Raw genomic sequence first — 18,182 nt, forward strand, 5'->3', positions numbered from 1 at the left:
TAACTGTCCATATTCACATAGAGACACAGTGTAATCTCTGACCCCAATATACAGAGAAAGGAGGAAAGTATCTAGAATTCTATGCACTACTACACAGGGGCCTAGCACCCTCCAGCTTCCAGCAGAGCTAAGAGAGCAGAAGGTTTTTCTTTTTTCCTACAGAGCATGGTGGTGTTGATTCCATAAAGGTTTTGTTGAAACAGGAAGGGATTAAAAAAAAAAAAAAGAATGGATTTGGAACTGAAAGGGGTAGAGATTCTTTTCCCACTGAATTCTGCTCAAGGTATTTCCCCCCCAAATAAGTTGTGAACCATGGTATAAAGGAGAAAAGAGACCTCAAAAACAGGGTGACTGAGCACAAGAGGAGAAAAGAAAAAGACTGTAACTTGCTCCCAGGGATTGGAGAAAATTTAAAAAGGTTAGAATCCATCAGTGTTCCATTAGTCATCTTCTCCTTCATCTTCCTCTCCTTCCTCCCCCTCATCATCATCTTCATCTTCTTCACCTTCATCCTTATCCCCTTCATCAATATCTTCCAATCCTTCTTCCTCTTCATCATTGTCACCATCTTCTTCTCTTTCCCCTTCCTCATCATCCCTGTCAGGAACCAAGTAGTACTGTAGTGGATTTGGCCAAATATCATCTCTGATGACCTCTTCTAACTCATCTGCACCTGCATCAGAATGATCAGTAAACCAGGTGAAGAAGCTTTCTGGTTCCTCATGCTGTCTATTCCTGCTCACTTTGTTCTGTGTTTGACTTGATTGTTTCATCAAATCCTTTCCAGATTTCCATCTGATTTCAGTGGACTTTGAAGATGGTTCACCACTCTCATTCAGATGAAATTCTTTGAAGAGAATTTTATTTTCGAAGTAAGGGTTTTCATCAAAATAAAAATCTATTCTGTAACCTGATTTAATATCTATCTATCTATCTATCTATCTATCTATCATCTATCTATCTATCTATCAAATTCTATCACTTCAACTCCTGTCAAATAATGCAGCACCTATTCATCCCCCTCCTCAAGCAATGCAGACACTTGTGGATGGTTAAAAATTGTTGTTACCCCCAAATCTGGAGTTTTGGCAATCAATTCCAACCTCTTCTGAAAAAATGGTTGGCAGAGTTTGTTATATTTCTGTTCTACTTTCAAAATCTCACTGGCTTGTTCATTAAGCCTGTCTATTTCATTTTGTACTTCATCAATATGTACAATTGCTTCTTGCTGTTCTTTTTCTTCCTTTGGCAAGTTTGAAGAAGCAAAGGCCTTGCCTGTCCTGGAGGCAGGAGTCAGCCTCGCTTTCTTCGGTTTCTTTGCTTGGGGTGTAAGTGAAGACTGGCGTTTGGGGGCCACGCTGGGAAAAAAAGCCAAGAATCCTCCCAGGGGAAGAGAAAGGTACTGTGAGCTCAGGGAACTCTAAACATTATTTTTTGTTTCAGGAAAATGTTAGCATTTTTGTTTTCTTGCCTAAGCATTTGCTCCCAGGAGATGGAAAGTGGAAGACAGACCACACATAAAGGTGGCTTAATATTGTCCTCACCCAGCATAGGAGGACGGGCTGGGAACAGGAGTAGAGATCAGCTTGGACCGGCACAGCACTATTTGGCAGGCCCACTGGTGTCTTGTATACAGGGCTGACTAACTCTAAACAAACAAGCATTTTAGGAATGAGCTGTCAGATCATGATGACTGCCAGGAGCCTGGGACCAGATCATACCTTGTGGGTAGAGGTGGATTTTCCCAGGATGGGAAAGGATATTGTCCCTGGCAGGGTTGTGGGAAAAGATTAGTCCCAGGTTGGGACATGAGATGGGGCTTAAATAAAGGGTAGGAGGAGTTGAGAGTAATGTGCTCTTCTTTATTCTCTTTCCTTCTGGGGCTGGTAGGGCAATAGATGGACATCAGTTCTAGGTGAATGTTTGTGGGAATTAGGCAAGGACTCAGGAACAGATTCTGGTTTGAATAGCCAATTCTAAAATTGGCTATTATTATTATTATTCTAGATAATCCTGCAAAAAATCACTTATGGCAAATCAGCAACTTCTCTGCAGACCAAGGTGGGCCAAGTCCCCAACATAGGACAGCTATTTCTTCAAAGAGAGAAAGTTTGACAAATAAACCAGTGACAGAGGTTGAAGACATCTGGGAAGATGAAGAGAGTGGAGAAGAATCACACCAAGGATATGAACAAGCATTTAGTGAACCCTCACTGAATGCATACTGTCTCATTCACTGTGCTAAGCCATAGCTTTAAACACAAAAGATTTCTGGTCTGTGAGATGCTTACAGTCTGAGAGGCAGAGGGGGAACTAGGGCTAAATAGGAGAACAGCAGATTCACACCTCCTTTCTCACCTAGGAATAGATACCAGTTATTGAAAGTGGAATTTCACATAATGTTGAACTGTTATTCCCTTCTCTTGCTTTCTTTATATTTCTATCTCTGGACAAGAGCTTATGGTTGAATTCTTACTCAGTTAAATGTGGATGTTGAGTACTATACTCACATTATTTCACTGAATATTTTAAACAATCTGACAAGGTAGGTGGTAGCTATTATCTTCCTCATATTATACCTAGAGAAACAGGATAGTGAGATTGAGAGATTGATCCAAAGTCATGTAGATGCAAATAGGGTATCTGGCATTTACATTCAGAGAGAAGGGTAAGGTAACATCAATGAAGCAGCACAAATTCTAGGCCCCTTTGCTGGTATCCAGGCCATAATTCATTTTCAGAGTTTCATGACCTCCTGTTGTAAAACCCACCAATTGGTTGTACAGTCTAAATTCTCTTGCCTGTTCTTCACTCTTGTTCATCCTCTGCTATAGACTGAGCGTTGCTGTTTCCCCCAAATTCACATGTTTAAACTTATTCTCCAGTGTGACAGTGTTAAGAAGTGAGGTTTCTGAGCGATGATTAAATTATCAGGGTAGAGCCCTCATGAATGGGATTAGAGCCCACACAAGAAACCCCAGAGAGCTATCTTGGCTCTCCTATCATGTGACGAAATAGCCAGAAGTCAGCCTTCTGTGAACCAGGAAGATGTGTGTGCTGGGGTAAGTCACTTCAGTCGTGTTTGACTCTTTGCGACTCTATGGACTGTAGTCCGCCAGGCTCTTCTGTCCATGGGATTCTTCAGGCAAGAATACTGGAATGAGTTGCCATGCCCTCCTCCAGGGGATCTTCCCAACCCAGGGATCAAACCTGTGTCTCTTATGTCTCCTGCATCGGTGGGTTCTTTACCACTAGTGCCACCTGGGATGGACCCCACTAAACAAGGAATCTTCTGGTGCCTTGAACTTGGACTTCTCAGTCTTCAGAACTGTGAGAAATAAATTTCTGTTCTTTATAAGTCTTGTAATATTTTGGTATTGCAGCGCAAACAAACTAAGATGCCCTTTAAATGGCTCCCAGTTCATATTGAATTTCTTACTATCCTAAAGCATGGTTGTCTTTTCATATCTCTTTGACTTTGCATCTCCTTTCCTTTTTGCCCACAGTACTCTTTCTCCTTCTATAATTGATAAAAAGCACCTTATCAAAAACCAGGTCAGCATCAAGTCTTCCAGAAAAAAAGGTTAGTGCAGTGTTCAAAAGCATGACCCCGGCTTCTGCCACTTAGCATCTGTGGGAATTCGCTAAGCTTTAGTCAGTGCTCTCATTTTTAAAGTGGAGCCAGCAGAACTGTCTGCAACATCAGTCAGTTCAGTTGCTCAGTCGTGTCTGACTCTTTGCGACCCCATGAATCGCAGCACGCCAGGCTTCCCTGTCCATCACCAACTCCCGGGATCTACACAAACCCATGCCCATCGAGTCAGTGATGCCATCCAGCCATCTCATCCTCTGTCGTCCCCTTCTCCTCCTGCCCCCAGCCCCTCCCAGCATCAGGGTCTTTTCCAATGAGTCAACTCTTCACATGAGGTGGCCAAAGTACTGGAGTTTTAGCTTCAGCATCAGTCCTTCCAATGAACACCCAGGACTGATCTCCTTTAGGATGGACTGGTTGGATCTCCTTGCAGTCCAAGGGACTCTCAAGAGTCTTCTCCAACACCATAGTTCAAAAGCATCAATTTTTCAGCACTCAGCTTTTTTCACAGTCCAACTCTCACATCCATACATGACCACTGGAAAAACCATAGCCTTGACCAGATGGACCTTAGTTGGCAAAGTAATGTCTCTCCTTTTAATATGCTATCTAGGTTGGTCATAACTATCCTTCCAGGGAGTAAGCATCTTTTAATTTGATGGCTGCAGTCACCATCTGCAGTGATTTTGGAGCCCAAACAAATGAAGTCTGACATTGTTTCCACTGTCTCCCCATCTATTTCCCATGAAGTGATGGGACCAGATGCCATGATCTGAGTTTTCTGAATGTTGAGCTTTAAGCCAACTTTTTCACTCTCCTCTTTCACTTTCATCAAGAGCCTTTTTAGTTCCTCTTCACTTTCTGCCATAAGGGTGGTGTCATCTGCATATCTGAGGTTATTGATATTTCTCCTGGCAATCTTGATTCCAACTTGTGCTTCTTCCAGCCCAGCATTTCTCACGATGTACTCTGCATATAAGTTAAATAAACAGGGTGACAATATACAGCCTTGACATACTCCTTTTCCTATTTGGAAAGAGTCTGTTGTTCCATGTCCAGTTCTAACTCTTGCTTCCTGACCTGCATACAGGTTTGTCAAGAGGCAGGTCAGGTGGTCTGGTATTCCCATCTCTTTTAGAATATTCCACATTTTATTGTGATCCACACAGTCGCAGGCTTTGGCATAGTCAATAAAGCAGAACTAGATGTTTTTCTGGAACTCTCTTGCTTTTTCAATGATCCAGCTGATATTGGCAATTTGATCTCTGGTTCCTCTGCCTTTTCTAAAACCAGTTTGAACATCTGGAAGTTCACGGTTCATGTATTGTTGAAGCCTGGCTTGGAGAATTTTGAGCACTACTTTACTAGCATGTGAGATGAGTGCCATTGTGTGGTAGTTTGAGCATTCTTTGTGATTGCCTTTCTTAGGGATTGGAATGAAAACGGACCTTTTCCAGTCCTGTGGCCACTGCTGAGTTTTCCAAATTTCCTGGCATATTGAGTGTAGCACTTTCACAGCATCATAGGGTTATTTAAAATATTAATTACAGATGGCTAACAAACACATGAAAAGATGCTCAACATCACTCATTATCAGAGAAATGCAAATCAAAATCACAAGGAGGTACCACTACACGCCAGTCAGAATGGCTGCTATCCAAAAGTCTACAAGCAATAAATGCTTGTAAGAATGTAATGTAAGAAAAGGGACATAGAAAGCTTCTGACATAGACATCAGAAGAGGGAATGGAAAGTGCCACCTTCGGTAGTCTTAGAAAAGGGAGTTATATATTTTTTGTTTTTGTTTTTTAATTTATATTGCAGCGGTTTTGCCATATATTGACATGAATCAACCATGGATTTACATGTGTTACCCATACTGATCCCCCCTCCTACTTCTCTCCCCATCCCATCCCTCTGGATCTTCCCAGTGCACCAGCCCTGAGCACTTGTCTCATGCATCCAACCTGGGCTGGTGATCTGTTTCACATTTGATAATATACTTGTTTAAATGCTGTTCTCTCAGATCATCCCACTCGCCTTCTCGCAGAGAGTCCAAAAGTTTGTTCTATACATCTGTGTCTCTTTTTCTGTCCTGCATATAGGGTTATCATTACCATCTTTTTAAATTCCATATATATGTGTTAATATACTGTAATGGTCTTTATCTTTCTGGCTTACTTCACTCTGTATAATGGGCTCCAGTTTCATCCATCTCATTAGAACTGATTCAAATGTATTCTTTTTAATGGCTGAGTAATATTCCATTGTGTATATGTACCACAGCTTTCTTATCCATTCATCTGCTGATGGGCATCTAGGTTGCTCTCATGTCCTGGCTATTATAAACAGTGCTGTGATGAACATTGGGGTGCATGTGTCTCTTTCAGATCTGGTTTCCTCGGTGTGTGTGCCCAGCAGTGGGATTGCTGGGTCATACGGCAGTTCTATTTCCAGTTTTTTAAGGAATCTCCACACTGTTCTCCATAGTGGCTGTACTAGTTTGCATTCCCACCAACAGTGTAAGAGGGTTCCCTTTTCTCCACACCCTCTCCAGCATTTATTGCTTGTAGACTTTTGGATAGCAGCCATTCTGACTGGCGTGTAATGGTACCTCCTTGTGATTTTGATTTGCATTTCTCTGATAATGAGTGATGTTGAGCATCTTTTCATGTGTTTGTTAGCTGTCTGTATGTCTTATTTGGGGAAGTGTCTGTTTAGTTCTTTGGCCCATTTTTTGATTGGGTCGTTAATTTTTCTGGAATTGAGCTGCAGGAGTTGCTTGTATATTTTTCAGATTAATTCTTTGTCAGTTACTTCATTTGCTATTATTTTCTCCCATTCTAAAGGCTGTCTTTTCACCTTGCTTATAGTTTCTTTTGTTGTGCAAAAGCTTTTAACTAGGTCCCATTTGTTTATTTTTGCTTTTATTTCCATTTTACTTCCAATTGGTTATTACAATAAATCAAAAGAATGCCTCAAGGTTGTAAAGATCTTACTAGACCTTCTCCCACAATTTACATTTTAAGATGACAGGATTAGAATTTAACAACAGAAAGATCTTACCAAACCCACTCCCATAATATACATTTTAAGACAACAGGATTAGTCAGGTTTTCAGGAAGGAGAAACTGTCCTCAAGCAGGATACATTGTTGTTATATAATCCTTAGTACAGAGTTTAAACTGAGTTGTTTGTTGTGTAATTATCAGTTCTGGACTTAAAGGAAAAAAAAATGTTTTATGTGACTAAGACTTAGAAATGTAGGAAAAAAAATTTGTTTTTTCCTCCTCCTTGAGAATTCCAGACTCCTATCTCATCCTTCAGAGCCCCAGGTCCCTCTCTCCTCCTCGGGAGCCCTGGACTTCTTATCAGCCTGCCTAGGAATTGACTCTCTAATTGCCATGCCCTCCTCCAGGAGATCTTCCCAACCAAGGGATCGAATACAGGTCTCCTGCATTGCAAGCAGATTCTTTGCCATCTGAGCCACCAGGGAAGCCCTAGAAGTTGACTAATATGTACCATTAATAACTAGGGACGCATTTGTGAGAATGGAATTGGAGGGTGTTGGAGCAGGCAGAGTAGATTATGAGGCTTGCTTGGGAGAAATTTTGTCAGGGCACTTTCTCATGACTCTGCTTTCATGTTCTGGAAAAGATATCTGAGTTTTCTGGACAGGCACCTTGAAGCTTAAATATGAAAGTGAACTACAGTGAATGGGGTGCTGGTGGCAGAACTTCTTTGGAAGCATCTTAAGGTGTGGGTAGGTGAAAGGTTTGAATGGTTTTATTGTGTAAGACATTGAGAGTGCTACACCTGACTGTGGGTCCCAGGAGAGCCCAGGGAACACAATCTTCACTAAGTGGATAGAGAATGGACTGGTAGGAAGTACACCAGCTTTTTCAATAGCTCAGTGGTTGCTGTTTTACATCGACTTGGGTTTATGATGGGAGATGCGGACACAAAACTGAGGGCTCCCACATATGAATGGTGGATTTGGGGGATGGCAGAAGCCACACTGTAGCATAGAAATGCCAATTGCAAAACAGAAATAATGATCATAATGGGAGCATGGCCAGAGTGGCAAGTGGGGTGCCTTGCCCAATAAGGATAGAGTGATAACTGTTAAATGATTATGTTTTGGGGGGAAGGATAGAAAGAGAGGTAGAGAGGAAGACAGAGAAGGAGACAGAGAGAGGAGAGAAGGAAGGGGTAGGAAGGGGAAGAGAAGAAAAGAGAAGATTGAGAGTTGGTGGGCAGAAAGCTGACACCAGTTATCACAGTGGGAAACCATGGCCCCTCATCCAGTGGCAAGAATACACAAAAGATCTGTAGGAAAAAGATCTTCATGACCCAGATAATCACGATGGTGTGATCACTCACCTAGAGCCAGACATCTTGGAATGCGAAGTCAAGTGGGCCTTAGGTAGCATGACTACGAACAAAGCTAGTGGAGGTGATGGAATTCCAGTTGAGCTACTTCAAATTCTAAAAGATGATGCTGTGGAAGTGCTACACTCAATGTGCCAGGAAATTTGGAAAACTCAGCAGTGGCCACAGGACTAGAAGAGGTCATTTTCATTCCCCTAAGAAAGACACTGCCAAAGAATGCTCAAACTATCACACAATTGCACTCATCTCACATGCTAGTAAAGTAATGCTCAAAATTCTCCAAGCCAGGCTTCAACAATACATGAACCGTGAACTTCCAGATGTTCAAGCTGGTTTTAAAGAAGACACAGGAACCAGAGATCAAATTGCCAACATATGCTGGATCACAGAAAAAGTAAGAGAGTTTCAGAGGAACATCTATTTCTGCTTTATTGACTATGCCAAAGCCTTTGACTGTGTGGATCACAACCAACTGTGGAAAATTCTTCAAGAGATGGGAATACCAGACCACCTGACCTGCCTCATGAGAAATTTGTATGCAGGTCAGGAAGCAATAGTTAGAACTGGACATGGAGCAGCAGACTGGTTCCAAATAAGAAAAGGAGTACATCAGGGCTGTATATCGTCACCCTGCTTATTTAACTTATATGCAGAGTACATCATGAGAAACACTGGGCTGGAGGAAGCACAAGTTGGAATCAAGACTTCCTGGAGAAATATCAATGATCTCAGATATACAGATGAGACCAACCCTTATGGCAGAAAGTGAAGAAAAATTAAAGAGCTTCTTGAAGAAAGTGAAAGAGGAGAGTGAAAAAGTTGGCTTAAAGCTCAACATTCAGAAAACTCAGATCATGGCCTCTGGTCCCATCACTTCATGGCAAATAGATGGGGAAACAGTGGAAACAGTGTCAGACTTTAATTTTGGGGGCTCCCAAATCACTGCAGATGGTGACTGCAGCCATGAAACTAAAAGATGCTTACTCTTTGTAAGGAAAGTTATGACCAACCTAGATAGCATATTAAAAAGCAGAGACGTTACTTTGCCAACAAAGGTCCATCTGGTCAAAGCTATGGTTTTTCCAGTAGTCGTGTATGGATGTGAAAAGTTGTAGCATAAAGAAAGTTGAGTGCCAAAGAAATGACGCTTTTAAACTGTGGTGTTGGAGAAGACTCTTGAGAGTCCCTTGAACTGCAAGGAGATCCAACCAGTCCATCCTAAAGGAGATCAGTCCTGGGTGTTCATTGGAAGGACTGATGCTGAAGCTGAAACTCCAATACTTTGGCCACCTGATGTGAAGAGCTGACTCATTTGCAAAGACCCTGATGCTGGGAGGGATTGAGGGCAGGAAGAGAAGGGGACGACAGAGGATGAGATGGTTGGATGGCATCACCGACTCAATGGACATGAGTTTGAGTAAATTCCGGGAGCTGGTGATGGACAGGGAGGCCTGGCGTGCTACAGTCCATGGGGTCACAAAATATTGGACACGAGTGAGCAACTGAACTGACTGACTGATTGGAATCTGTTGCCATGGGCCTGAAGGATTTTATTTCAGGAGGTTTTCAGGGGACAAGATAATTTGCTGACAGGATAATGTGCTCAGGGGACAGGATAATTTGACCTGTGAAGTCAGTGACTAGCCTTGGCCGGCCCAGTGCTGCTTGCTATGGCCTTAAGATGCTTGGCAATGCTGTTTCCTGATAGTTCTCTAAACCATAAAAACAGTCTTTCTCTTCATTTATCAGTTCCTTTCTAACCTAACCACCCTTTAATCATATTCAGTTTCTTATGGTTGTTGCTAAAATGGAACTTCTAAATTAAAAGAGCACTAACGATCCATGTTTGTTATTCAAGATCACTGGGATCAGAGATAAACTACCAGTATCTATTAATTGTGATTCATCTTTGCCATGGGATAGTTTAAAATAGTTAAAAAAAGAAAAAAGATCATCCTGCACAGGACTCCAAAATACACATTTAAAGGAAAAAAATAAGACAAATAGGAGAAATTCAAAATATTATGAAGAGTAAGATCCTTTAGAATTAATAAAAATGAATATATGGCTCTTCATACACATTAAGTGATTTAATTGATTTAATACATTTAAAGTGCTACAAACTGTGCCTGGTTAATAGTTGATACTTTATAAGTGCAGCTTATTACATACACTATTATATATTATACTTGTATTTCATATTATTTATTATGAGTAATGTAATATTGTAGAGAGGGGTATGTGTGTAGGTCATAGAAAATTTTTTACTTTTCATTTTGTGCATTCATGTACAGTTCTTTCTCATCAGATCAACATGTTATATTTTTTCTCCTTTCTATCTTTAAAACATCAAGGCTCATTTGGACATTAGTTGATCAGCTATTTCTTATTTCCCTCTTGAGATTTCCCTATTTAAATGTAAATTTGAATAATAATAAAATGAAAGAAAGCACAGATTAATGAAAAGAGAGGGAGAAATGATTCAGAGTTTGAAGTAAGTATGTGAAGAAGACAGATTGTGGGTTTGTATATCAAATAGATCAGGTTCTGCCTATTTTCTCTCGGTGTGAACTTGAGTCAGTTCAGTTAATGTTTCTTGACTTTGCTTTCCCTATCTGTATAATGTAAATAATGACAGCTACTATATAGAAGTGCTGTAAGGATAAAGTGAGATAGTCCTTTTAGTATACCAGAAAAAAAAAAAAAGCTCATATATATGGTAGGGCGAGAGCTAGTTTCTTCCATAATAAAATTGTAGGTAAGAGTAACAGGATTAAATATTTTGAATGCATGGGTTTTCAACCTGGTTGCATTGTAGATTTATTGCTAGGATAAATGTGACTTGTACAAATTACAGTCACCAACAAAACGGGACAATGCCAATATAAACATCTCTTTCCTGTTTCTTTGCTGGGAAGTCCAATGAAAAGAAAAGAAAAGACATTTTAAGGCCAGGGGCACGTTTAAGCTTGTGATTTGCCTAAAATTATAGTCCTGTTCTTTTATCCCCCCAGCCTTGTGGAAGCACCTTTCTCCAAGTCCCTAGGTGTATTTGTGGCACTCAGAGTAATTGGCTCATTAGACTATAATGTTGCCCCTCATCCTGCACCCACATCCCTCCAGTTAAGCTGGATGGAAGAAGCAGAGCTCTTCATTCGGGGACAGCACAGCTTGCTATCTTTTTTACATATCTCCAAGTCAAAGAAGAGGACACAAAGGGATGCTTTCCTGCGTTAATCGGTCGTGCGCGCTCCTGAACTGCTGAGGTTGGAAGCCTTTCAATGCCATGATCATACTGCCCCCACGTGGTCAAATCTAGAAAATCTCACCCACAATCTACTCACCCAGAGTAAAACCTTATCCTACAAAGGACCAAAGCAATGGGCTCTTACAGACTTCTGCAGTTGTGCTGATTTCCTAGAGAAATCGCTGTGATTATTTAGATAGTACAGTTATCTCGGTCTTGCAGAGGGAGAATAAATTTCCTTGGTTTTAGAGCTAGCTGCTAATTCTCCCAATAGCGTGACTGTAGTTTTAAACCGCTAATTTCTGCTCTGAGAAGTAAGGGTGAAAATCCCTTTACTGCCTTATTTCATGAGTTGGAGAAATAAAATAACACTGGCTTTAAATGTTTTGAAATTCTAGGTGTTGTGGTGTAATAAAATGGATAGGAGTAAGTGAACGTTTCCAGCAGAAGCACTGTCACTTGAATATTGTCTCTTTTTAGGGGCATGAGCTGAATCAAGTTTTTAAATTTCCTGAAACTATATTTTCTTGTTCTGAAGAAGTGCTGTAAATAGTACCTCAAATACTCTTTTTTAACTGAGTTATTGTATGAAATTGTTTGTTGTAAACTTGCTTTATCAAATATAAACTGCAATGCTAATCTTAGCTTCATAATGATTAAATATTTAAATATGACCCTGAAAGCCCCTGGGGTGACAAGCCCCCCAGTTCTGGCTTGCTCATGAGCTTTCTAGGTAAAATTGGACGGGTCAGGTATCTAAGTATGAAGGGATCCATTTTCTTACCTCTCAATTGTGGACGATAGTTTTGCTTTGCTTACCTCCTTGTGAATGTTACTGAAATGAACCTTTTGGGGAGAAATTGTGAAAACTGCACATTGAACATATTACATGCTTTTGCTTTCATTCCAGTCTCAAGTACTTCTTTCCTCCTATTAACAAGTAATAGGGTCATTCACAGATCACAGATTTAGTTCAAAGTAAATAAATAATTCCTACAAAGACATGCCTCATTTGCTATAAATTATCACAGTGCCAGGAGCTAGGATCACTAACTCTGCAGCATGTAAAGGTGAATGTCCTTATCTGGAGGATACAGTATTAGTTTCTTTGTGGCAGGTGGCAATTCAGATAGATGCTCTGCCTATGGATCCTGTTGGTTTTCTTGTGCCTTATTTAAAATGCATGTTCTGAATAACTTGGCTTAAGAAAGTGAATAATTTACAAAGAAAACTCTCCTTCCCCCTCCAACAGTGGCAATGAGAGCATGTTCTGTTTTCCTTTAGCCTGTTACCCCAGTAAAAGAATGTTCCATGTCAGACAATGCAGTTCTTTTCTGACTGGTCTTTCCTGAGGTCATACCGCATGTTGAATAGAACCTTCTACCCTGTTGTGGTGAATAGCCATGTGCTGTGCTAAGCTGTTTCAGTTGTGTCCAAGTTTTTGCAACCCCATGGACTGAGCCCACCAGCCAGGAAATAACACTGGAGAGGGCTGCCGTGCCCTCCTCCAGGGGATCTTCCTGACCCAGGGACCGAACCCGTGTCTCTTGGGTCTCCTGCATTGTCAGGCAGATTCTTTACCACGAGCGCCGCCTGGGAAGCCCAGTGCCACAACCCACCTCTCTACACCTCACTCCCAGCTCTTCCGAGAGGGCTGGATCAGCACAGCAAAAGTAGGGTGTCTGTATACTGATGAGTCCCTGAGAGCAGCTTGACTTTAAGAGAATGGAGAAAATATCTACATACGCACACATATACACACACTCCACAGCATTTCCAAGACAGGATGTGGAGATTTTAAAACAGGTTAATTAATTCTGGGGAATGAGAATGAGAATGAGTTCTAGGAGGATTAGGGTACTTTCATTTCCACTCTTTAGGTTTAATATTATTTTCATTAATATGAACATGTAACTACATTTCACTTCTGCAAAAATAGATATCATATAGATATTAAAAACAGTGATATCTATATGTATAGACAACATAGCTTCCCTGGTGGCTCAGAGGGTGAAAAACCTGCCTGCAGTGTGGGAAACCTGGGTTCGATCCCTGGGTTGGGAAGATACCCTGAAGAAGGGAATGGCTACCCACTGCAGTATTCTTGCCTGGAGAATTCCATGGGCAGAGGAGCCTGGCAGGCTACAGTCCATGTGGTCACAAAGAGTTGGACACGACTGAGTGACTTTCACTTCCACTTTCATAGACAATATAAGCATTCCAAGATATTTTCATTGAAAAAGGAAGTTGCAGAATAACATGTATCGTGATATTTATATTATGTAAAATAGGCATGTATATATACATTTAGAAAAAATTATGAAAGTCTATGTAGCCATATGGTTAAAAATTATTGTCCTTAAGATTTTCAGGTTAAGAAAACATATATTTAAAATCTTTCTTTCCATGTTCCTAGTTTTTGATTGGATTTTTATACTAAACCTGTTTATGTGGTTACTTGTATAATTGAAAAAATATATTTTATTCCTGTACACATTGGCCAGATTGGGTGGTTGTTTCATGTCTGATGAATATACCCATTTGTCCAGGGTTCTTTGAACAGCCTCTGCCCAAACCTCCTTGTCTCTAGGCTGAGCCTTTCTTGGAAGTGTCTTTTAACCACCCCTGGCTGGGGGAGGGGACTTGTGCTCCCATCACATGCTCCTTCTATTCCACCAGAGAACTTACCATGCCGCATTTCGACTTCTTATTAATTATCTGACCTCAATAGGCCACAGGCAACTTAAGGTTATATTTCTGTGTTTCAGGTGTAGTTTTTGACATACAACAGATTCTGAAATCAATGTTTATTAAATAGATCTAATCTAATGCATGCATGTAAAGTTGCTTCAGTTGTGTCCGACTCTGTGACCCTAAGGACTATAGCTCTCAAGGCTTCTCTGTCCATGGGATTCTCCAGGCAAGAATACTGGAATGGGTTGCCATGCCCTTCTCCAGGGGATTTTTTTCCACCCAGGGATCAAACCCCTGTCTTTTATATCTCCTGCATTGGCAGGAGGATTCTTTATGCTAGTGCCACCTGGGAAGCCCATTAAATAGATAGGTAAATGGAAAGAAGGAAGGAGGAATGGAGGGATTGAAGGTGGGAGGGAGGAAGGAAGGGGTAGAGAAGGAAATGATATCTGTAAGAGAAAGAGATGTGGTCAGACTGGAACTTAATAAGGAAGAAAAAAATGTGTCAGTATTCAGCTCTGTCTGAAGAAGAAAAAGAAATTTCAATGACTATAGAGGCATATATCATTTGGGAACAAGAATTTTTCACCAAGTTTGCCATGTTGTTCTTATAATTGCTTATATATATATATATATATGAAGAAACAGAGTCCCATTTATATTAATTTAAAAATTTAATGTATGAGAATTGTTAAGAATTGTGGTAGGATGTATATAAAGAAAACCATGAGAATTTACTGAAGGATTTGAAAGAGGCCTGGAATAGATAAAAACACATTCCATTTGATGGATGGGAATACATGATTTTGAAGTGATTAATTATCCACAAATGACTTTATATATTGGATGCAATTACAGTGAAACTCCCAGTGGTTTTGCTTCTTTTCCTCCTCTCCCCACCTTCCTTTCCTATTCTTTCCTTCCTTCTGACACTGGCATTCTTTCTGCTCCTTGAGCTCCAGGCTCTCCCCAGGCTCAGCACTTCGCCATCAGCTGTTCCTTATGCTGAATTTCTCTTTTCCTAGATCTTCAAAAGGCTGCCTCTTCCTGTCAAAATAGAGCTCAGCCCAGATATCACTGTGTCAGGGAAAAATCTCTCAAACACCTAACTTAAAGTAACTTTAAGTCACAACGCCACTCTTATTATATTATTCTGCTTTCTTTTCTCCATAGCACTTGTCGTAATCTGAAAATACTGTCTTTATATTTTATGCATATAATCTATTTCCCCCCACTAGAATGTAAGCTCCATGAGAGCAGTGGCATTCCCTAATATAATATACTGCATTCCCTGCCTCCCTGAAACAATGCCAGGCATGAGAAATTGGTATTGCTCCTAATGAATGATCAATTTTGCAATTTTGAGAGATCATTTAGCAGCAGACAATCTTAATATTTAATGTTTCCCTTGAAACATGCCTAGAGATTTGTTAGATTAGTTTTAACTGTCTTTGCTGCGCTGTGCTTAGTCGCTTAGTTGTGTCCCAAGTCTTTGCGACCCCATGAACTGCAGCCCGCCAGGCTCCTCTGTCCATGGGAATTCTACAGGCAAGAATACCGGAATGGGTTGCCAGGCGCTCCTCCAAGGGATCTTCTCAACCCAGGAATCGAATCCAGGTCTCCCACATTTCAGGCAGATTCTTTACGATCTAAACCACCAGGGAAGCCCAAGAATAGTGGAGTGAGTAGCCTATTCCTTCTCCAGGGGATCTTCCTGACCTAGGAATTGAACTGGGGTGTCCTGCATTGCAGGTGGATTCTTTACTGTGTTTATATTTTGTTAAAGAACGATTCTGTATTTTGCCTGCATATGATTCTTATCTCGACCACCTTTGAGCTGTGTGACTTTGGGCAAGTTGCTTAACTTCCCCAGTCAACTTCCTCATTTGTAAAAGGGATGATGAGAGTAGCAACTTGGGAACAACATAATTCTGTGGATTATTAATCAATGAGTAGATAATGACAACTTCAAATTTAATGATATATTGTGTGGCGCATAGTAAACTCTCAATAAATTTTGGTTATATTTGATTAACTATATAATATTATCATCTACTGGAGGCTCCTTAACTTATGACCATCCAGTGTTTCAAAGACACTTACTGAATTATCTGTAAGTCCAAATATTCTACAAGGACTGATGTGAGTGTATCATTGCAGTTTGGTTTCACGAGAGAACACTGCAGGTTGATAATCTTGGTTTTCGTAATCTCTTTTGCACAGATAATATTCATAATTTTCTTACCAACTATTGTTTGAATGTCGCCTTTCTTTATTATAAAAATTCAGGACTTGTCCTTTAAGCACTCTTACTGCATTTTAAAGCAAACGTCAGCCACAATATGTGACTGCTAATGGCATCTGTGGTGGTGGGCAGATCTGATGCTTTCACTTTGATAAATAACTCTTCTCTTCGTATCTGTCCCTTTAGCCAATATCTGTGGCATGTTCACCTTGTACCAGGCACTGTGTAGTTCTGAGAATGATGCGAAAAATAGGGCAGATTCATTCTTGCCCCCTTATAACTTGCATTTATGTGCTTATGAAAGGGTGTGTGTTGAAAATTGTAAGTACAGGACTTTGTGTGTTTTCAGATGAGGTTTGGCCCTTTAAAGTTTCAGCAGCTCACTATGTACTAGGGTTATTTTCTCTTTGGGAGAATGTCACCCTTGCTTCCAACATTAGATATGGATAAGCCATATGCTAAGTGGTTTGACATTTCAGTTTGATTTAAACCGATTGACATTGACAGCTTCATGCCAAAGCATGTTAATTTTTAATCAGAAATAATATCCTCTTGGACCAATGAATGTGTCTAGCATTAATTGGCAGTGGCTTCTTGTAAACTTTCTAGGAGAAGACATGGACAAGAAAGAAAACACAAGCATTTTGGGGGGGACGTGAACAGCCACATCAAAGAGAATTTATTATCGCTTCGTGTAAACTGTGTTCTATTTGTTGGCCATTTGTGCCTTCATTCAAATCACAGTCAAGAACATCTACTACATACTAGTAGCTCTGGAGATACAAAGACACTGTATCCCTTGAAAAGGTAAAAATGTTAGTTGCTCAGTCATGTCCGACTCTTTGTGACCCCATGGACTATAGCCCACCAGGTTCCTCTGTTCATGGAATTTTCCAGGCAATAATACTGGAGTGGGTTGCCATGTCCTTCTTCAAGGGATCTTCCCAACCCAGGGATTGAACCCAGGTCTCCTGCCTTGCAGGCAGATTCTTTACCCCTACTGTATCCCTTAAGGAGCTCCTAATCTGATAGCAGAATCAGACAAGGGTACAAATGATTAGCATACAATGTGATCAGTTCTTTTATGATCTACAAGAGGATTTGGTGCTATCTCCTTTGGCACAACTGAGCTGATTGTGCAGGAGATGGTTAAAGGTTTTGACAGGAAATAGATGTCAATGTTTCTGCATACTGGGGAAATACAGTTTTTAGTTTAGCGTTCCAGTTCTTTGCAAAGACTCCCTCTATCAGTACCAGAGGTCCTCTCCCTGCAGGGTTCCAAAAATGTGTATTTCATGAGAGAATGCAGCTTCCAGTGGTGCGTATTAGAGGCAGGGTGAACTCAGGAGGAAGACTGCTGGACATCACGTGTCTCCCAGTTTCTCAAGCTGGAAATCTGAGTGCCTCTCTTGACTTCTCTCTGTCCCCCTCCACCTCTAACTAATCCCACAAGTTTTGACAATCTTTTCTTTCTTGCATATCTCTGTGGTGTAGAAATATCTCTCGGGTCTACTTTTAATTGATCTGGGGTGCAGCTTTGATATCTGCCGCTTTAAAAATCCCCTCAAGATGATTCTAATGTATGGCAAAATCTGACTTCCAGATAAATCAGAATCTCTGGAGAAAAGGCAAATCAAAGCCTGAATGAGATATCATCTCACACCTGTTAGAATGGCTGTTACCAGAAAGACAAGTGATAAGAAATATTGGTGAAGATGTAGCAAGAAAAAGAAAAAATAAAACCATTGCTGGGAATGTAAATTGGTACAGCCACTATGGAGAACAGTAAGTTTCTCAAGAAGTTAAAAGTAGAACTACCATATGATCTGGTTGTCCCACTTCTGGGAATATATCCAAAGAAAATAAAATCAGTATCTTGAAGACATATCTGCAGACCTATATTTAGTATTAATATTAGTCACAATAGCTGTGATATGGAAACAAACTAGGTGTCCATTGACGATGAATGGATAAAGAAAAAATACACACATACATGTCCACATATATATGTA

The 18,182-nt window shown here is 40.5% G+C and overlaps 1 pseudogene; it reads right to left on the bottom strand.

Annotated features, from left to right (window-relative positions):
- Nucleotides 1-238: 238 nt before the first annotated feature.
- Nucleotides 239-13,929, bottom strand: LOC122673360 (annotated as a pseudogene).
- Between the last annotated feature and the right edge of the window lie 4,253 nt (nucleotides 13,930-18,182).

Source organism: Cervus elaphus, chromosome 17 (genome assembly GCF_910594005.1).
Source record: "Cervus elaphus chromosome 17, mCerEla1.1, whole genome shotgun sequence".
In the NCBI taxonomy this organism is placed as follows: Eukaryota; Metazoa; Chordata; class Mammalia; order Artiodactyla; family Cervidae; genus Cervus; species Cervus elaphus.